This window comes from Ctenocephalides felis, unplaced genomic scaffold (assembly GCF_003426905.1).
Source record: "Ctenocephalides felis isolate EL2017-DRISC unplaced genomic scaffold, ASM342690v1 CF-g0.4_SCAFFOLD_03571, whole genome shotgun sequence".
Taxonomy (NCBI): domain Eukaryota; kingdom Metazoa; phylum Arthropoda; class Insecta; order Siphonaptera; family Pulicidae; genus Ctenocephalides; species Ctenocephalides felis.
Window position 1 is genome coordinate 19561793 of NW_020539725.1, and position 23472 is coordinate 19585264.

The 23472-nt window shown below is 28.4% G+C and overlaps 2 protein-coding genes across 6 annotated transcripts in view; one reads left to right on the forward strand and one right to left on the reverse strand.

The window, feature by feature from the left end:
• LOC113385481 overlaps positions 1-20836 on the reverse strand; it is a 66957-nt gene extending 46121 nt beyond the window's left edge. The window contains exon 1 of one of the 4 annotated variants that reach the window (XM_026623336.1): positions 20706-20836. The gene's annotated coding sequence lies outside the window, so the exon portion shown is untranslated. Of the gene's footprint in view, positions 1-3631; positions 3661-7206; positions 7525-8067; positions 8089-20705 lie in introns of those variants that run through there. The other 3 variants (XM_026623340.1, XM_026623337.1, XM_026623338.1) reach the window with 3 other exon arrangements.
• Positions 1-23472, forward strand: part of LOC113385483 (transmembrane protein 68-like) — a 135308-nt gene that overhangs the window by 16970 nt on the left and 94866 nt on the right. The gene's annotated exons all lie outside the window — the stretch shown is intronic.

The window sequence follows — 23472 nt, forward strand, 5'->3', positions numbered from 1 at the left end:
GTCATTTTCGAATTTCCTTGCCCCCAAGGGCTCAAATGTTTCCAAATTGATAAAAAAACAGTTCTCTGAAAGTTTTAGCTTATAATATTGTCTTTTAGATAGAGCGCAATTCAATCAAAGTTTTATATGGAAATAGCATGGAAAAATTTTCAAAAAAAATTTCAGCGTTGAATTTGCAATAAAAAATGATACGAATTTTCACTTTTAATTCATTTGTCGCTAAATTATACCTTAAAAAAAATTTTTTTTAATTTAAAAAAAAATTTCCATGCGAAGTTTGATTGAATTGCGCACTATCTAAAAGTTAATATTAAGAGCTAAAACTTTCAGAGAATAGTTTTTTATCAATTCGGAACCATTTGAGCCCTTGGGAGCAAGGAAATTCGAAAATATCTATATTAAGGACCACCCTAATATATATATTTAAAAATTTCTCAATATATATATATATATATATATATATATATATATATATATATATATGTTCAGGTGTTCTTCAGTAAGTACTTTTGAAATTTAAAACTCATACTCATACTACGAATCCAAAAATAATAAATTATAAACATTACGAAAGCAAAAAAAAACTAGCTGTAAGTGGAATTCTGTCTTAAGGCAATTAGGGCATCGTGCCTTAAGGCAAATTGCTGGAACTTCCCGTACCAAAAATTATTATTTTTTTTTTAAAACGATTAACATTTTTGAAAAAAAATTACTTTGAAAAAATAAGATTTTTGAGAAACTATAAATTGGACAAAAAATTAGTTTTTTTTGAGAAAAAAAATTTTTTTAAAAAAATTTTTTTAAAAAAATTTTTTTTTTAATTTTTTTTTTTTTTTTGAAAAAAATTTTTTTTTCTTTATTTTGACATATTGTGGAAGATCTGAACTTTTTTTTCAAAGCAATCGTACTGCTTTAACTACATAGGGACAAAATATAAAGCGCGTAAGCGCCGCGTCGCTGTCTAACGCATAAGCATTGGTACGGAACCGATAGGAATGTTAACAAAATGTATACTTATTGTTAAAATCTCTATAAAATGTCTGATAATTTGATGTGCATATGTCTAATGATCATTTTTGACCGCCAAATGGCTCATTTTTTTACTTTTTCCTCTATATCTCCGAAACCGCTGGACCTACCTTCATGAAAGTTGTATCGATTCTTTATCTTGTCAATACAAATAAAATGTTTTTTAAATTATAAAAATCGGACGCTCCGTTCTCTTAAAAACTGAGTTACCGTTTTCGGAACTTTTTGCCCCGTATCTTCGGAACGGCTTGACCTGCCTTTGCCAAAAACTAATCAGCACGTCTCCTTATCAATACGGATCGAATGTTTTTTGAATTATTCAAATCGGTTGATCCGTGTTCCCGAAATCGTCGACGAAAATTTGTATCCGCACATACATACACACACATACATACATACATACATACACACACACATACACACACACACACACACATACATCCATTTTTTCTAAGGTATGCCAAAATGTTCAGAAACCTCTGAAACGTAAAGATATATAAAAATTTTCATTTTCGATTTTTTTGCGATTACTATAACTTGCCCTACGGGAAGTTAAATAGTAATATAAAAAATAAGAACAACTTGGCATTACGTTTATTTATGATACTGTCTGTGTGTAATTGCACAAGGCAACGATAAAAAATCGTTTTTTTTAACATCTTCTTAAGAAAAATTAACACCACTTTTTATTTAGTTTTAGATTTTTGTCTCTACTCGAATGTTTTTACTTCAGCCGAAGCGTATTTTCAAACGATCTTTTAAAAAATTCATCATTTTATATATACGTTTATTTCCTCATATTTTATTTAGATGGCGTACTAAATTTATTCAAAACTTTTTAATTTATTCAAAATACCATTTATTCATTCGATTATCAGTTATCAGTTTTCAAAAATCAGATCTAGTGCATCAGAACAATCATTTTAAAATGAATACGGTTTTTATGATAAAAACAGCTAATAGCAATTATCTTAATTTTAGTAATAAATCGCAATATTTAATCAGTGACTTGTGAATTTTATCGCCATTGATAGCCATTGATTGTAACATATCATCAGATTTCGGTTTTTGATCGTAAATAAATGCAGGATTTTGTTCTGTATCTTATATTGAATATTACAGCTTAAACAAAATCCCATATTCTTTGCATATGGAACGTATTTCATATCGAGCCGTGTATTGACTTAGTTACTAATGTTTACATTTTATTTGCCATCGACTCTGATGTGTATAGGTGCACCTTATACCATATAAATTTCTTTGGGCGCGTATTATCGCGACTTATTGCGTAATATGATACGTTTTTATCAAATGAATTACATAAAGAACCTGGTGTCTGTTTAAGTAATGAGAAATCGGATAAACTTTGTCTGTCGAATGTAAAAGCATACTTTATATTTTAAACATGCTGCTTATTTTGGCATATCTTGGATGAAATGGTTACATGCAGTATTCACATTCATTTTCGGGTACCTTTTTTATCCGGGTTAAAACCAAAAATAAAACAATTCATTCACTTGACAGATTCACACTGAATCAGCGAAGGGTGCTTCGTTTTTGAGCCGCTCCGTAAATATGGAAGTTTCAACAAAATCACTAATTTGTGATCAACAACGATTATTGAATAAATGAATATTTACGGACAACGCGATTTTAACGGATAACATAATGTGCATATTATTTGTAAATATGCGTTTGATATATAACACAGTTTATTGCACCAAATTAATTTATTTGTGTGAATGCAAATATATGATCATCTGATCGAATTTTGAGAAAATACTGCGGCGTATGCAATATACACGTACCCATAAGAAAAAGGTCATCGATTCTATTTTTGATCATAACATTTTTGTTATTCGATATGATTTTATACTTTGTAACGATTCTTAGGGGGATATACAATGTAGAGAAATGGATCATTATATTTATAAACCATTAATATTGAATGCATCATAACTAAAGTGGCCATATCCGGTGTAGCCGGGGCAGTCCCGGATTTCCACCTTGAGTCCCGGGTTTTTTTAAAGCAGTATTTCCCCCAGATTTAGGCCTTTTGTCCCGGATTGTCGCAAAAAGTATAAATTTGAAACTTTAGAATTACCTGATAACAAAACTTCTACTACCCAACAAATATCTGCAAATATTATTATGGGCTATATATACAACGAGTGTTTTTATATATAAGTTATGAATGAGATAAATTGCCAAATGCAAAATTCCAAATTTTTGTTAAATTATTCTCTCACAGTAAAAATTTCGAACTTTTACTTTCAATTTTACAATTTTCAATTTATCTAAAATCGAAATAGAACCCTTTGACTGACTACCACAGTTGATAATTTTAACTAACAATTAATTAATTATGAGGAAAATAAAACAGAATTTTATAAAAGGCTTAAAAGCGAAAAAACATAGATAAAAAAATTTAAGGTTCTTACTACGAGATTGTGATTTAAAAATAGATTAATTTCAGAAAACTAAATTCTATTGTGTTTTTAAGTAGTTTTTGTCATTTTAATATTATTTAAGTTATTTAATATAAAGTCAGAGGAATATATATATATAATATATATATATATATATATATATATATACATACTATAGTTGAGTCTTGGATTATGTAAACTTGCAGTCAGTTACATAAAAATTAAGATTATTTTTCACCATTGCGTGTTTTTCTGTCGTAGAATTATTCCGATTTTATCTGCATATATATCAGATTTATAGATTATATATATATATATATATATATATATATATATATCTACGTAAATTTATGTCGATACAAAATTTCCTCGTTTTACCAATAGTTGCTTACTTTATTTTTATCACAAACTTGAATGATTTATAAAAGCATTTCTCTATTACCTTGACATTGGCATAAAGTTTTATAAGCTTTTACTGTTAACTTCCCGATGACGTTGTTTCAAAAATCAATAACTCGATCAGATTGGATAAGAAAATTTCAATGTTATAAAAAATCGACAACAGATTGATATATTATTAATAAGGATTTTAATTAGTATAATGTAAATTAATATTAGTCAAGACTTCTCAAAATCTTTGAATCTCAAAAAAAATTTCAACCAGTTATTGGCCATTATTAAAAATTAAAATTCCTGAAAGGAGATAAACTTCCCTATAAATATGTTATTATATTTTGAAAATATATATGCCATTTTAATATACAATATAGTATTCTTTCCTATTTTTCAGTGAGTCAGTAATTGACACAACAGAATTCCAAAAGGAAAAACAACAAAATGCAATTTCCATGAAGTCTGAAATACTTAATGGAAACATTGATATTGATTTGCAAGAACATTTTTACAAAGGCAATTTGAAAACACCAACTTCTGCTCAGGTATAAATTATTTAAGCATTATTTTCAAATTCAGTAGAATGTTTATATCTATCTACATGCAACATTAAATAAGTGATCACCAATGATAAAAAAGTAGATTATCAGGAAGACGAAGAATAGATCATGAGTAGATTTTTTAATTTCTCTGTTCTATCTAACAATCATTATTAAGCTGAGAATATTTGATCTGCATATTTTCAAATACCTTTATAAAAAACTCGAGTTATAACCTTTTTTATCTAGAAATCAAATTTTAGCAGATCAAATTATAGAGTAAATTATAAATTCTGAATCATGTTAAAAACTAACAGTATCTCCTTGTGGCTGCTAAAGATGCCCAAATATTTCATTTTTTCGATTAGTGATGAAAGATGTTGAAAACAATAATACTATTGTACGCATATCTATCTATATTTTAAATGAAAAATAACGGTGTACTGACTTAGAATTCACCTTCGTTGTATAGATATGAAACCATCACTGTAGTGATTAATTTTTTAAAAAGCAAAAATCACCGTAAAAGAGTTGTTGAAATTATCCATCTTGAATTCAATATCTTTATCGACAAATTCGTCGTACTTCTGGTAACCAAGCTTTTGCAAGGGGCTCTCAGTAATCAGAATAAGCCAATTTGCCTCTGAATCATGTCCATGCCTGTTAATTTTCGGAGATTGAAAAATAACTATATTGAAATCAACCTTGATAATCATATCACTATAATGTATTTCTTGGAATAGATGGTATGTTATAAGATATTCATTGCCGTATTAGATTTAAAAGCGGTGACATGTCTATATTAAATACTTCCTTTTAAATTTGCAATTAATATAACCTAAGTTGAAGCAGATATAGATACTTTAATTGCAAATTAAAGTTTTAATTTATTTAATTGCAAATTGAAATTTTTATTGAGTTGTTTTTCCACCATGTCAATTTAGTATACAATGTCTCTTTACGGCTGACAATTGTAAATTCCTCAAATTTACTACAAAGTGTCCTTAACTGGACAGTTGTAAATAAAATAGAAAAAAAAATTTAAATAAGTGTGTAGTATGGTCAGATAGGTAATATTAACAAAATTTAATGTTTATAATTTTATAATTACAGGAATTGCAGTGCTTTAACACACACAGAAGAATGTTGGCTAGAGGAGTTTCAGTATCTTTAGATACACTATTACGAGGAATGTTAACACCTACGGAGTATAGATTGAGAAAAAAAGAGCAAGAATTATTGAATAAAAATGATATGATAAAAGAAGATCAAGATGAAGTTGATATTGCAGAAGAACAAGAAACCAAAATATTAGAAAATTCAGCCGAATTAATAGAAATAAGTTAGAGTCATTAATTACAAAGAGTAATGAGAGGCAATGAAATTGGCGTTGAAAGGGATAATAGAAATAGTAACGTTTTTTTCTCTTCGAAACAATATTTTTTAATCCTATTTTTGTATGCTTCATTTTAAATATTTCATTATGAATGCAATGATTATGGATTTCTGGATACTGATACTTTGGTTGAATATAAGAAATAAAAGCTACAATATCTGTAAACTTTTGGTCAACTTCAGATTATTATGAAATGCTTGAAAAAGCTAATATTAAAAATAAAAATCAAGGTGTGTCATACAACTTACTATTAGAATAAATATGTGCTTTTTAAACTACATATATTGGTCTTACAATATAAAGAAATAAATATGCCAATTATGTTCTCAAAGATAAGAACCAAGACTGAAATAATTATTACATAGTTCCATTGAGTTCAATAGATAAAGTAAACTTTAAAATAACTTGGGTATCGTCTCAATTGTGGAATTCCGTAATACAAATGTCCCTTTCAAGACTCTTTTGCCTCATATAATTTCACTGGTATGAATTTCTAGATATTCATAAACACAATGTAAAAGCTTGTTGAAAAAACAGTGTAGTGCATCCCGAAGCAGTATTAGATTTTTGTTGATTACCATTTGCAAACCTAAATCGCGGGCCGCAGGTTGAGTACCGCTGCATATTATTATTTTAAATTTTCTAGAAAGTTCAGTTAAAAATTCATAAAATTAGATACATTAAACAAAACTAAATATTTTAAATAAATTATATATAATAGTTATAATTGAAATGATGCTGGATATCATCATTATATTTAAATGTCGAGTATTTTTATAAAAGCACTCATTTAATATTACATTATAGAAATAATAAATGAACAAATTAATTTATTTAGTTATAATTTGCACACGTACATAATATATTTTATAAAATACACAATTGTGCTATTCGATATTATTTAATAAATAGTATTTACGAATTTATAGTTTCAGTAGTAAACTTTTAATTAGCACGTGAAATATTTATTACACATATAGCATTCATAAGAAAAAAAAAGAAACATGTTCAGTCGACCTACTAAAATTTGCAATCATTAAAGTGGGCTTCCAAATTTTTCATACTTAATAGTTATAGAGCATTCAGACTTTTGGTACAGAACTAATATTGAGATTTTTTAATACAAATTTTTCTGCAAAATTTTGTTTAATATATGACCATAAAAATGTAGAACAATTTTGAAAAAAAAATTGATAATTTTGAACTGTATTTTTTTAAAAATTGTCCAAAATCTGAAATCGTTTAGAAAAATGTCCCAACATATCTTTACCCACATCAAACCTGCATGATAAGCAATCGAATATCTTCGAACGGTTTTTTGACTTATTGTTATTGATAAAATAATGAGTACATTTTTCTTATAGTGAAAAGTACAGTGTATGCAATATTCAAGCTTATGCAATACTTATGGTAATCTCACCTGATGATCAATTGTTGAAAGATAGCGGTGTTGCGGTGTACAATCGTTTCATAAGAAATATGATATAACTATATACTCATATCGACACCTTCAGATTTAACACAATATTATCTGTTGTTCAACGTATATTTCTGAGTATCTGTCTACTATCAAGGCATTCAATAATTGTATTAACGCTAATGCAAATATGAAGAGCTAATTATCTGCACCAAAGAATACTGATAAAGGTTAAAGAAGCAGGGATGTAAGCCCGCGACTTGTACGCCAAAAGTTTCTATTATTTCTAAACATTACTAAAAAAAGTTATCTCAGTGATTTGCAATCTTTTTTGCAGCGTGCCCCCCCGCGGTGCCCCCTTATTTTTTCAACAATTTAGTTTTATAAATACTAAACTGATATTATCAGAATACAAGCTGATATTATCAGAATACAAACTAATATGCAATATTATATAAAAATATTTATAAGAACTGATATTTTTTTGTTTATTATATAATATCCTTTTAATTTTTTTGGTTATTTTCGAAAACAGACGTACGCGCTCTCTTTAGAACAGCATGGCGCCCCCCATGTTATATTATATATCCTATGCAAAAGTTCAGTTTCATAATTATCAAAAGCCATATAAGTATCATTATATTTTGATAAATATGAATGATAAAATGCATCTCAGATATAAATATGATTTTTTTTGTTCAAAAACACTCCGTAAAATATACATATATATCCATCATTAACAAATTCATTAATCATTGTCAAATTATTTAGAAAAAATTCTTGGTTTTTTATCACAATTGAATCCCTACAAGCTCGACACAATATTTATGAGAAATTTGTAGTTGATTACTAGGTATCGCTAACCTGACCTCAATTACTCAATTTTTTCACCTCAATTACTAATATATTTATTCACAAATGTTACTTAATTTGTTAGGAGCATGTGTTATACTGAAGCCTGTGCGCATTCTTTTGCAAGAGTGCTAAAAAGTTTTATCTTATCAGTTGAGACATTCATGTCCAATCATAAACAAATCAATAAGCGAGTCGAATATGATATGTGTATGCGGACTGAATTTGAATAATTCAACTACTAATGAGTTGTACAACATTGTTGCCGGAACTTCCCGTTATGCAATTAAATATTTTTCTTTTTAATATTATTTATTTTGGTATTTTTTGGCGGATAGTAATCTGACTATCGATTACTATTACTATTATTACTACAGACTTAAAAGTCTGTAGTAATAAATTAATAGTAATAGTAATCGAAACTTAAGTTGTTCTGATGATTTTCCTTAACCATCAGCCTTTTTCAGAACGCAACCCAATAGTTGCCATATCTCTATTTGATGTTTTTTATTATTAGAATTCCTCTGATAGGGTTTTTTTAATTTGACGCACCAAATGAAAATCGATGCCACTACTGCTAGTCATCAGACTGTCTGAGGCGAGCATCGCACCTGAATCTTCTGAAAGTTCTGAATGAACTCCATGGCTCTCTAAGCTACGGGAAAGTCCACGATATATACTAAATATTGCAAAACAATTAATTCGAATTATGAATAAAATGGAATTATATAATAAGTGCTACTGATTAGGAAGGACTCGCCCGTAGGTAAGCGGTTAAGAGCGACGGAACTTGATTCAAAGATCCCGGGTTCGATATCCACTTCGAACAGCCTGTTGTCAGGCAGCAGTGACAACGATTTTCACTTGGAAATATAGATAGCAATATGTTTCCAAGTGAAAATAGCCCTCACCCAACATTGCTGCACCAATAAAAATATTCGCCCTATTACAGAACATGTAGATAATAATAATATATCATACAGAGATGTCATAACTGTTTGGATTGCCATCAGTCAAACAGACTGGTATTAAGTCAAAATCAGCACAACAGTTTATAGGACTATTACGTCCTGATTGCTGTTCAAAAATAACAAAAAAAAAACGGATTATGAACAAGCTCTAAAATGTCCATTATATTAAACATGAACATCTGAAACATTATGTGCATAAGTTGTGGTTATTTTGAAGTATTTGTTATGTTTGGCTTCAAAAAGCTTCGAGTGGGCGCAGATTAGTATTTTTTTATTCATTCAGTATTATATATCTAATTTTCAATATGGAATTTATAGACAGTAATAAAGCTAACCCAAACTTCAACATTTCCTAAACCTACAATTTGTAGCTTAGTTCTTTAAGAAGAAACGAATGAAGGAAGGAAGATCATACAAATTATATAGTAGCTCAACTTCTTGAGACACTGGTTTCAAAAAGACTGAAAAAGAATTTTCCAAAAAACAATATCCACGACCATTATAATTACTGCATTCTTGAAAAAAAATCAGAATTGGTGAATCACTCATTGGAGTGAGATATATCAAAATTCATTGAGCAATTGCTGCATTGAAATGACAATTTTCTGAATGATGGTTAGTAATTCTTTTCTTAAAGGAATGCTGATGTCAGCGTGTATAATTTTGTTGTTAACAAATCATTGGACATCAGTTATCGTCAAAGTTTTGGATTACAACGATTGTATTATTCCTTCATTTGATTTGCTACAACATCCTGCACAATTGGATTCCATAAATCCACACGGATTTGATTATACTACTATATAAAGTCTTATATAGTAGTCTACTTAAATCCTTTATATATGAACATTTGAATCGAACTGTATGAGTTCCTGAGGACATGGACACATCGCAATCTCGAAACGGCGAAAACTCTATAACATAATATAAAAATGCTTTAGAGAAATATGGAGACTTTTTAGTTCATGAAAGGAATATATGTATGTGTTTGTGAGTGTGTGTGCTGACGTATAGTACAATAGCATATAAAAATATAGAAACGTTTATAAATGTACATATCTAGTATAAAAAAATGAAAATATTTGGAGACTGCCACACGCCAAACCTTTGCGTATGTGTCAACATCAATTAGTAAAATTAATGATATCAGTAGCAATGATAGAAAACCCATACGCACCTTGATCCGAAAAGACTTTCAAGATAGGTTTCATTTCTGGGACCTAATTTACCACTTTTTTATTTTAATTAAAAATTGTCCATAGGTTGTTAATGCATCATAGTACCTTCATAGTTGTTTAGAGAAAAGTTTTAAAGCATTATAATACAAAATATACTATGTCCAGATTTTACTCGGAGTAGCAGTTTTTTTCTCAATAATGCAATGTAGAGTATTTCTCTAAATGAGAACGTTTAAATAAAATCTTTTATAAGTTGTCGGTGAAAACTTGTTTATTAAGAAGCAAAAGCGAATCATTAGAAATCAATAGAAGTAAAGAATAATGAAAAATATATCTGATAAAAATATGTTCCGAAGTTTGGAACTATGAAAGTTCAAAATGATGTGTACATCTTAATTTACAGAAGTAACAATTATCCAATCTTTGTAACTAGGTGTTATCAATGATTAGTATAAACGCCAAAGACAGCAAAGTCAGACAAATTCAATAACAATTTAATAAAATGTTACATTAGCAATTAAATTCAACATTTTAATACTGAATGAGTATATTTAAAATACCAAAATCATTTGCTTTCCAAAAATTTTCTTCCCTCGTGTTGAATGTTCTTTCTCTAAATGGACTACACAATATATCTGTTTTTCTCTATATAATAATTTATTTTATATTAATGGGCGTAAAAGCAAATATTAAAACGAGGGAAAAGCAGGTGAGCAATATTTTCAGTTTAAAACCATATGAACAACCCATAATGTTAATCCAAAAAGCAAAATCTTGCTGATTTATTGTTTTAATTACAGAACTAGAAATATGAATTATTATTACAGTAAATATAAGTAGATCGGAATCGCACAAAGTGTAAGAAGGGTATTAAAATATTTCAAGAAGATTGGTTCAAAATATTAGAATCAATTAAAAATATCCCATTGCAACTTATTATCAGCAACAAATCCCATTGCAACATATTATCAGCAGGAAATCAAATGTATAAATAAAATGTTTATAAAAAATTTAATTTGGAACCAAAGTGGTTATAGAAAATTGAAATGGCTCAATCAAAATAACAGGGTAACGGATCATTAAAATCTAAAAAAAATCAAAATTTCAAATTAACCCGTATCTGAACCAGTATCTGTTGATACAGAGATATGCTCTCATTAGTTAAGACAGAAAGGCTTGTTAATTATTGAAATACTAAATCAATCAAGCCAAAAAACATTCAGTCCTTTATCCTCAATGATATTACTACACGGATATGTTTCCGTATACGCAAAACAAAATTCGTGAATTGACAGGTCTTTGCATATTTTAGTGCCAACTCCCGGAATATATGTCTCGAAAAGTATTTGTCCATTTATGTACAGCGAAACAATTTCGTTTCTATATAAATTATTCTATTATTTATCAAAGACACCCTATTACATCAGTATATGCTTGTGGTATGGTTACTAAGTGAAGTTCATTAACATAACTATAATAAATTTCCGTAAATTAAGTCAGTCAATGTTTGCAAAAATTCCACTAATTGTAAGAACGATTTCCTTCAAATCAATATAATTGAATATTCATTTAATAAATATCCTAGTGGAGAATATTGTACATTGCTGGAAAATAGACACGTTCTTTACTTGAAAGTTCTAAATTCCAACATATTTTTCCAAGTCATACTGGTTTAGTGATAAATAATAATGTTTATAATAATCAAATATTCACTCTTTCTTCTCCAACAATTTAAAAAACAAGCTCCAACACATATGATAACATACAAAATTAATTAAGAGATTTAATATCACTAATTAACATTTTATTAAAATAAGTTATCGTGCTCTAACGTTTAAAACCTGAACATAAATTTATTCACAATGGCAAAATGCAGAATAAAAAACGTAAGTACTTTACCTATGGAATGTATTACATAATCATATTTTCAAAGATATTTTCTTTATAGCCATAAACTATAATCAACATTTTAATACTGAATGAGTATATTTAAAATGCCAAAATCATTTGCTTTCCAAAAATTTCTGGTGTTGTATGCGATTTTGGGCTCCGTTCAATCTATTCTGGAAAATTTTGAAATCCCTCGTGTAGGATGTTCTGATGTAGCAGACCGAATGTGGAAAATATCATTACTTTATTTTAGGGTATAGTAAATTTGAATCACAAAAACATCTATAATAAATACTTAATATTTCATTTGAATAAAATTAAAATTTTATTTGTAGATACAAACTTCAATAACCATAGTTCTTGATGATGATGATTGGTTCGAGTACGAAGATCTAATCAAATGTTCCTTCCCATTGAATTATACAGCTATAAAATTATTCATTCTGAATAGGTTCGTTGATTTGTATCATTATCAATTTAATATTTAATATTGTCAATTTGAATTACATACAAGTAGTGATTCCAAATTAATATGTTATGTTCGAATCGTGACTTTTTGAATAATTTATTACTACAACAGTTACTCACTTTAGAATATCATGAATAACTTAAAGTTAAAACTAGCTGTAAGTGGAATTCTGTCTTAAGGCAATTAGGGCATCGTGCCTTAAGGCAAATTGCTGGAACTTCCCGTACCAAAAATTATTATTTTTTTTTTTAAACGATTAACATTTTTGAAAAAAAATTACTTTGAAAAAATAAGATTTTTGAGAAACTATAAATTGGACAAAAAATTAGTTTTTTTTGAAAAAAAAAAATTTTTTTTTTAAATTTTTTTTTTTTTTTTAAATTTTTTTTTTTGAAAAAATTTTTTTTTTCTTCATTTTGACATATTGTGGAAGATCTGAACTTTTTTTTCAAAGCAATCGTACTGCTTTAACTACATAGGGACAAAATATAAAGCGCGTAAGCGCCGCGTCGCTGTCTAACGCATAAGCATTGGTACGGAACCGATAGGAATGTTAACAAAATGTATACTTATTGTTAAAATCTCTATAAAATGTCTGATAATTTGATGTGCATATGTCTAATGATCATTTTTGACCGCCAAATGGCTCATTTTTTTACTTTTTCCTCTATATCTCCGAAACCGCTGGACCTACCTTCATGAAAGTTGTATCGATTCTTCATCTTGTCAATACAAATAAAATGTTTTTTGATTTATTAAAATCGGACGCTCCGTTCTCTTAAAAACTGAGTTACCGTTTTCGGAACTTTTTGCCCCGTATCTTTGGAACGGCTTGACCTGCCTTTGCCAAAAACTAATCAGCACGTCTCCTTATCAATACGGATCGAATGTTTTTTGAATTATTCAAATCGGTTGATCCGTGTTTCCGAAATCGTCGACGAAAATTTGTATCCGCACATACATACATACACACACATACATACATACATACACACACACATACACACACATACACACACACACACATACATCCATTTTTTCTAAGGTATGCCAAAATGTTCAGAAACCTCTGAAACGTAAAGATATATAAAAATTTTCATTTTCGATTTTTTTGCGATTACTATAACTTGCCCTACGGGAAGTTAAAAATATTAATCTTGGATGATTCCAAATAAAGTTTATTAATTCTTGATGCAAGTTTTTAGAGGCTATAATGTTACTATTTATTAAATTTTTAACCTTCAGTACTGATCCAGAGCTCCATTTCAAGGAAAATACCCATAATGATCGACAGTTATATGATAATAGAATTGGTTACATCCTACTGGGAAGATCACAAAGATCATTGTTGCCTAAAATTGCTCATATCGCTGAAAGTAATATATTAGCTAATGTAGTCCTGGTTTTAAAAGCTCATGATATAACATTGAATATATTTAAGATTTCCTGGGAACGTCTAAAAATGATGAATTTAATGGTAAGTTAAAGATTTTTATATTGTAATATTATCTAGTATAAGTCGAAAAAAGGGTTTGGTAAAAAAGTTTGGGGAATAATTATGTTGTCCAAAGGTAGAGTACTATAACAAATTAATTACATACTGATCAAATTATATAATATAATGGCGACAATTAAAAATAAATGTTCCGAAAAATATATACATAAACAAATCAAAAATCTTATGATTGAATCATAGCGAACCAGAAATTTGAGTCATCCCATATCCACAAAATATAGAATGAAATTAGTTGGTATTTAGCCTTGAGGCAAGTTACATGAACTTCCCGATATGTGTAAGTGATCGACTTAATCAATAAAAAATAAATTAATTTATGAGTGATTAAAAGTATTCCGAGAGGATTTATTACACACCATTGAAAACGAACGAACACGATAACTCGGAGTACTTTTTAAAAGAAAATTTTCACAAATCAATAATTTTTATAATTGAACCAGTTTCCGTAGGACTTCAATGGTTTAGTATGTTCATTAAGACCAAGTACTCTATCATTATACCAAGTAAATCGTCTAATTTTAATTTAAAACAACGTCAAAAAACTACTCATTTTCTCAAACTTTGATGCTTTTTTAAAATTAAACTACTTGTCGTAAGGCCGGAATATTTTAGTAAGTTATATAAAACCATGATATATATCTCCAAAAAAAAGTTCCATAAAAATCGGTTCCATAAAATTTTTTTCCATCAGTTAATTACAAGAAAACGGCTCGGTAGATTTTCACCTAAAACTAATCAGTATTATTCCCAACTAATATCTTTCGAACGGTTTTTGATTTTTCAAAATCGATTCGGTAATTTGAGCTTAAATGTGTATGAACAGTTTAATGCTTTTTTCCAAATTACAAAGAAACGGCTCGCCGATCGTCGCTACAAAACTGAGAAACGATAATCCTCATCGAGATACATCAAATAGCTTTTGAATTTCGGAAATCGGTTCAGGCGTTTTTGAGCAATCGTCGATGAAAGGACTAATTTTGACAAATACCAAAAAACGATACTAATTTTTACAAACTTTGACGAATTTTTAAAGCTAAACGAGTTGTCGTAGGGTCCGTAATATTTCAGTATGATCTAGAAGGCAATGGTATCTACCGTCAAAAAAATAATAACAATCGACGAAAAAAATTTTTTTTACACTTTACTACAAGAAAACTCTGCCAAAAACTAATCAGCACGATTCCTAACCAATATCTTTCGAACTATTTTTGAATTTTCATAATTGATTCAGAATTGCGGGCTAAAACGTGGACGAAAAATTTTTCACTTTTCTGCTATTTTTAAAGAAACGTCTCGGCCGATCTTCACACAAAACTGACAAACGATAGTCCTCATCGAGATACATGGAATGGCTTTTATATTTTTGAAATCGGTCCAGCCGTTTTTGAGAAAACGTCGATTTACGACAAAAATTCTGTTCACACACACACACACACACACACACTTTTTCCAAATTTGGTCCCATTCAATTCAGAATGGCTTGAAACGTCAAGAAAACATAAAATAACCAAATCGGATTTTTTTATGAAAACATAAACTTCTCCTTCGAGAAATTAATAATTAAAAATTGATTTTTTTGAGAAGAAAGAAGGCTTTTAGTCAACAAATTAAAATCATAATATATATGTTTGAATTTACCTGAATAAGCTTATTATTGCATATAAATACAAAATATATATCATTACCAATTCTAATACTGCTTGTAAAAATATTGCTATTACAGAAATAGCTAATAAAACTCTTCAGTATAACATTTTTCTAAACTCACTCTTTACAGGTATTCCTTATGGTGCCGAAGAAGCATTTGGACTATAATACAGATTATCTTCTATCAGGTTTTCACGTCGAAGCATCAGTCTACAATCCTTTTGAAATTCGTAATGAAACCAGAGGAGTAATTCATACTCATAGAGTGCACACCCACAATGTCTATCATGTTGTGAACTCTCTGAAACCAGTAATTATATCCAGACTTTGGAACTTGAACAATTATCCAGTAAAAGTTTGTGTTTTTGCATTAGATGGTGTTATGGAACCTATTTATAATGAAAACCACACAGAAGTTATTGATTACAAAGGCTTCGATGCAAAAGTTAGTAAAATATTCTTCAACAAAATTAACATGACACCAGAATACATACGACCTACAACTGGTGAGAGTTTTGGGACAAGGACAATAAATGGTACTTTTACTGGTATGTTCGGTGTCATGGAAAATGAAGAAGCAGATATATCCATAAATATATGTGCTGTTAAAGGATACAAGCTGCAAAATTCAACATTTTTATACCCAATAAACGAAATGGTTTACCGGTTTATTGTACCGAAGTTGGGTTACAAATCACGAGTATTTTATTTTAGCGTCTTAGGATGGGGTACATCGACAATGATTGTATGTGCTTATATATTAATCCTAACCTTTGGAAAACTATTTGTTTCGATATATAATAAGCACATTAATACTGATGAAGTTCAATTTTATTCTTTTGGTAGACAGTGCATTACAACACTAGCAACATTTTTGATGATATCCCAAAATAGTCCTGCTCATAATTATGAGAGGTGTTTGTTCATGGGTGCTTTATTCTTTGGATTAGTTATAGGTTGTTGTTACCAAGGAACAATGGTCAAAATGTTGGCAACTAGTATGGAATCACTTGATGTTGATTTATTGAGTGATATAGCTGATAGCAAATGGAAAATCCTAATAGATCATTCACTAAGAGACCACGTTTCAAGATATGATCATTCTGAAGTAAATAAGGTATATAAAAAGCTTTATGAATCAGCAACGTTTGTGCACAATTATGCAGAAAGTGTAAGAAGAGTTGCCGAGAATAAAGATTCCGCTTTTCTAATGTATGATGTTGTTTTAGAGCATTATAGATATAAATTGTATTCAAAGAAAATTGCTAGAAATCTTCTACACAAGGTAGGCATAATAATAGATAGATAAATTTAAATCACTATTAATCTTATTGTTGAATTTGTATTGAATCATTAAACTTTCAATGCACATATATCACAGTATGTGGCCAAATGGCCACGAATAATTTATTTATAAAAGTGATTTATTGTTGAAAGTCAAGTGGCTCAAACAATACATAAATTTGAATAGTCACAATTTCTGGCACAAAAGGCACAAAATTTTATAATAAATCGTAAAAATGTATATCTGAAAAGAAGAATCAGAAAAATTAAATCATAAATAAAATTGATATAACTGAAACAATAATTAGTAGGTCTATAATTAAACTGAAAAATATAGACCACAATCTAAATATCAAAATATTTCCTGATGTATATTAATAAAATCAAATATCAAATCGTGCATTGGCATTGTGCCCAAAGGCAAGCTGCTGGAACTTTCAGAGTTCTAAATATATGTTCTATAAACTTGACTAAACATTCAAACAACCTAAATTAATAACTAGTTGGGTGTATGGCATCGTGCCTTAAGGCAAATTGCTGCAACTTCCCGTACCGTAACGAAATGTTCGAGGAATACTGAATGTTTTCAAATAGATTATTATAAATATTGTAACATTGTCTAATATTTATAAGAATTATATAAACTGATTTGCAAAGTTGAAATTATTTGTTCAAAGTATATTAGAACTTTAGTCAGAATTAAAAAGAAAATCTGAATTATTTTCGATACACAAAAATTTTTTTTTCGAAAAAAAAAAAATTGGAACAAAAATTTTTTTTTCAGAATCAATTATTTTGTTAAGACAAGCAGAAAGTTCTTTGAATCATTTAAATCGGACGCTTATTTCTCTCAAAAACCGACATTTTTTGTACATTTAGCTCAGTATCTTTGAAATGGCTAGACCTGCCTTTGCCAAAACTAATAACCACTTCTCCCAATCATTACAAATTGAATGTTTTTTAGATCATTCAAATCGGATGATCCGTTCTCTCAAAAACTCGATTTCTATTTTCTGCACACTTTTCTCTTTATCTCCGTAACGGCTGGACCTGCCTTTGCCAAAAACTAATCAATCACAATAGGAATCGAATGTTTTTTAAACCATTCAAATCGGTTGATCCGTGCGCCCGAACACGTGGACGAAAAATTGTATCCATACATACACACACACTTACACACACACACACACACACACACGCACACACACATAAAGGCATTTCCTTCGCTGTACAAAAAAAAAACACACACACACACAAAACGTCGAAAAATGTAAAAATTTTCAATTTCGATTTTCGGCCCATTACAATAACTTATCCTACGGGAAGTTAACAATCAAAGTGAAGGTTGAATATAGACTTTTTATTAACAAAACAAGCCTACAATGATAATAGACCAATAGATCAGAATATAACAAGTTTTGTTCATTTCAGGCACTTCAAATATTTACAAAGTCAAATGGTGCATACCTAATAACCAAAGTATGTCCATATAGACACAGATTCGATCAAGTTCTTTTGCGAATGGTGGAAAGTGGACTTGTAGCACAAGAAAAGAAAAATCATCTATATAGATTGCACTTGGATGTCATAAAAAATCCAAGAAAAACTGCCCCATCAAAAAAATTATTTTCAATGACTGAGTTATGGTTCATATTCATGAGTTTAGGAATATTCTTATTTTTATCGTGCTTAGTAAGTATAGTATGAAAAATATTTTATACTCGCATATCTATTCTCTGAGTCTGATCAGTTGTATCAAAAGTAAATTGATTTATTTATATATAATTGAACGTTTGAAGGTATTTTTTTAAACATCGTAAATAATCGTAAATAAAATGCACAAAAAACTCCGTATCATTCAAGTCATCTACTGCATGGCGTTTATAATTTTTACAACTTATGTGTGATTTCGAATTTTCAAATGCATCCAGTGTATCATGTTCAGAAAATTGGAGATATAATATTTGTATCTGCCTTGCATTTAAAGTGTGTATTTATTGTATAACTTGTTTTACCAAAAAAAAAGAAAACGACTTGCAAAATGAAAGTCTGAAAAGGTCACTGATCACCAGATAATTATCAGCTTGTTGGAGAAATACCTTTAAAATTTATACAACAATTGATCCGACAAAAATAAAATCGAAAAAAATAAAGATATGGGCGATAGCTTTAAAATAGTTATATCAAAATTATAATAGACTAATGAAATAACATTAATCAAATAGCAAATTATGGCTATTATGACTTTCTGACACATTTCTAATTCACAGGTTTTTGGTATGGAAATCGCTATGAAGAGAAAAATTAAACAGAGTGGAGTCAAGTAGAAAAGTGTTTTTGAAAATGTATGCTAAAAGTTAATACAACATTTTGGTATCTCAATTTTGTATCCGGCTACAAAGATATATATAATGACATAATTATAGATTTAATGTAATTATTTGCACCATTGTTGAAATTTAACCGTAGTAAATAATAAAGAAATTGGAAAGAAAATATAATTTTTATTTAAAATGCAAGCCTTGCGCACAGATTGGTCAAATTTTTCTGTCTCGAAAAAATTGAACGCAATTTTATTTAATTTTTCACCACATAATTGTTGTGAATAATAATTGTCTTAAGTGGATGTACGTATATATATTTTTGTAAGTTGTAACAGTAAGAGCACTAATGCGAAGGAATTTCAAGTGCGTTGGTATTGTTTGTTTGTAAAGATAATTGTACCGAAAAACTAAAAACAAATAAGAAATACTTGAAAATAAAAAACAAATAAAGTGAGTTATTGAACCACAACATAGGCTAATTGTAAGTGTCTAACAAATTCCACTTTTTGATATAGAAAATCTACATTTTGCATATCAATTTTTTTTAAATTATAAAAATCGTTAAAACAGTATTAAAATACCTATGCTTTTTATAATAAATATAATAAATAACAATAAATTTTATATAGGTTTATCAATAAGTAAATTTCTATTATAAATTTATTTTATTATAAACTTGGAAGTATGATTAAACTACTGTACCTATATCAAATTTAATTTAAATATATTTATAAGTTAACCTCTGCTTTAATTCACTTAATAAAGGAAAAAAGAAATGATAGCACACCGTAAATAAATATTGCAATAAATCCATACAATTTAAAAATTAGAGTTGAGTGAACCGTGGTAAAAATAGAATATATATACACATTGGTAGTTCTGTATGTAAACTATGCATGAGTGCAATTTATATGATAAAAAATATTATATGTAATGAGAATTTGTACATTATGTAAATAAATTATATTAGTACAAGCACAAGTAAGGTTAATTAATAAAAAATATTTTTAGTAATCATTGCACTGATAGTTCTGATTTACTCTGACTGTCGACTTCTTATTGAAAACATTTACTTTATAATATATTTTAAAATCATTATAACGTATAGAAGTAAGGATATTTTGATAGCAGAATGACAAATTCCTCTAAAACATCAATGTCATATGTTCGAAACACAACAAAAAACTTAACCTCAACTTGTCAAAAAAAAAAACAATAAAAAATCCCATAGATAATAAAATTATCTATTCTCTAATTTGAAAAAACGATACGCATTTAGATTTAAATTTATAAAAAACTCTTAAATGAAAAACAGTAATTTATGTTAAAAGCATAACAAAACATTGAAAAAATAACGTTCATAAAACATACCTCTTGACAATTATCTTCAATTAAAACACAAACAAAATAAAATGATAATGAAAATTAATTCCGGTTAATATTTAGCTCATAACAACACGCCTTATAAAACACATATTAAAATACACATATTAATAAAACACATGTACTAATATAGCACAATATTTATTAAAACCAATATGATTTAAACACGTATGAAATTTGAAAAACAACAATGACATCAAAAGCATTTTCATCCTTGAGCATAGAGTAATGCAAAGTAATGTGTAGAGTGGAATGGGTTGTAAAGGCACGTCACACACCCGAGCAGGAAGCTGAAAAACTTCACTTCATTAAGAATCTCGTTAAACGCTCGTAAATGCTCGTTTACTTTTAGTCATCTTTTTAATCTTTGCTAGAAAATTATTAGTTGACTATGATTAAATAATTCATTTATTCATTCATTGAAAACCACGAATATTGTTATAAAAAATCCATATAATAATAATTATTAAAATAGGTACATTCAAATATATTAATGCATGATAAATAATATACAATGCTTATGCAATATACTAGCGACGTGATTCTAGGTATAATTATGAATAAAATTAAATCTACCCAAATCTAATATTGCGATTTATTACGAGGCATTATATGTGCCGGATCATAATAGAAAACATTTATGTTTATGTACAACTATGTACGGGTGTAAAATGTTACTCACGAAATTTAAGTCTCAAATTTTTAAATATAAAATATTTTCTGTAAAATTTAAAAACTTTCTTATAATCTTCATAAATTTAAAACTTTCGAGCATTGTTTCTTTTACCCCAATCCATAATTAATCAAGTGTGTATCCCTGATACTTGATTATATGTATCTATGGATTTATTCATATCGCCAACGCCAGCTGTCAAAACAAGATAAGTAAGCATGTGAAGCATTGAGGTTAAACAGGCCACCATACATTAATATTTTGCATATAACAAAGTAAATTATAATTAGCGTACCTTTTTAATAAATCGAAATGAATTCAGTTGAACAATTAGGAAATCCAGAATTAGTAGAATGTATGAAACAATTTCATAAAAAATTAAAGAAATAATGATAACCTAGATGTTGTCTTTGATTCTGATACTTGTGACAATTTAAGCGTAAAGAAAAAGTGCAAATTGAATTGTATTTAAGTTACGCCTTGAATTCATTTTTTTGGATGCATTTAAGGACAACGGGTAAAGACCCTACTAAACACAGTGTTGTTACAGAAATGATGAAAGTACGAGAATACATGTCTAAGTACAAAGAGGTAAAATTTCATGTTTTTTTAAACTATAACAGAATGATTATTATAAACTTATTTTTGATTATATTTTGTTTCTTCACAGATTATTGACCGAGATAAAAAACCCACCGTAGATGCACAAGCAGCTAAAAGATTTATTAAAGGAGCGCTGTGGGAACCAAAAGCTAAGATTACACGATTGGATTTACCTGATAAAGACTGAGTGATGTTTTATTTGTTTATTTATTATCTTGTATTTTTATAAATTCAGATTTAAGTTTTATCTGCAAATGATAATTATTAATAAAACAAAGTTTTATAATTAACAACATCAACTATTAATTGTTTGCATCTTTGCACCTTCTTTGCATAGAAACAATTATATACAAATATTTGGTTTGTATGTTATTATAGTTAAAGTGTGTTGTTGTTGAGATGTGTGTGTAAGTTGTTTAAATGCAAACTGTCTTGAGGATGAGCAGTATTTGTTTATACATTGCTCTTATTCATAGCATGGTTTCAGTATCCAAAAATAATAGTTGTTTCAATTTAATACTATTACATAAATATTTTTCTACTAGAAAAACTACAAATGAAATAGTACTTCCTACTAAATGAATTATAAAAACTGTTCTCAATTCATTCATTGTGAATGTTGCCGCATGACCTCCTTCATCTAAAATTAATTCAAAAATTATAGTCATGCAATATCAACGTTTAGAATTATGCGATTTTTATGATAATGCGAATGAATAGATTGTCATTACTTACTCTGTGGCAACAGTTGTCCATTTCTTTTGTATTTGTTGATTTCTATACCCCACCAGTGCTCAACTAATCCAGACTCCCTAAAATTTTGAAAAATCATGAAACCATGTCTTTATGAAAGACTTTTATATCTTTTGTGAAGGTATTTTAAGAAACATGATTAATAGTCAATAATTTTCAAGTTTTATAAATAATTTTGAAATTTCAATATATATTTTTCATTTTAATATCACTAGTCTATACTAATACTAATAAATTTTAATTATTATCATTATATTGACCAATTTCATTAAATAGCAAACATTATTTATTAGTTAAATATGACACAAACCTAGCTTGCATAACAATTTTATTGAATCTATCTTTATATGGAGATAGCTTCTGAATAAGCAATGAGTTGGACCTGAACGGTGGTCCTTGTTTTAAAATGTGCAACAAGTTTCTGTCTGTTTTTGAGTCTCGCATCTGTTACGAATTTAAAAAAAGATTAATCAGAAATATAATAATTTCATACATATTCTAAAAGTATTTATCCTTACACCAATGTATATTATCAATAAGAGCTTTTTACCTCAGACCAGAACATAAGGCAGTATTTTTCTGACATCATCATTGCTGATTTTCTTTCAGAAGCAATTTTTGCAACTGCTTCTGAAACATTTGATACCAAAGATTGTTTTTTAAATAACTTTTCAAAAACTGCATCTTCTGTTGTTGTGTTTAATAAACTCTTATACATATATGTAG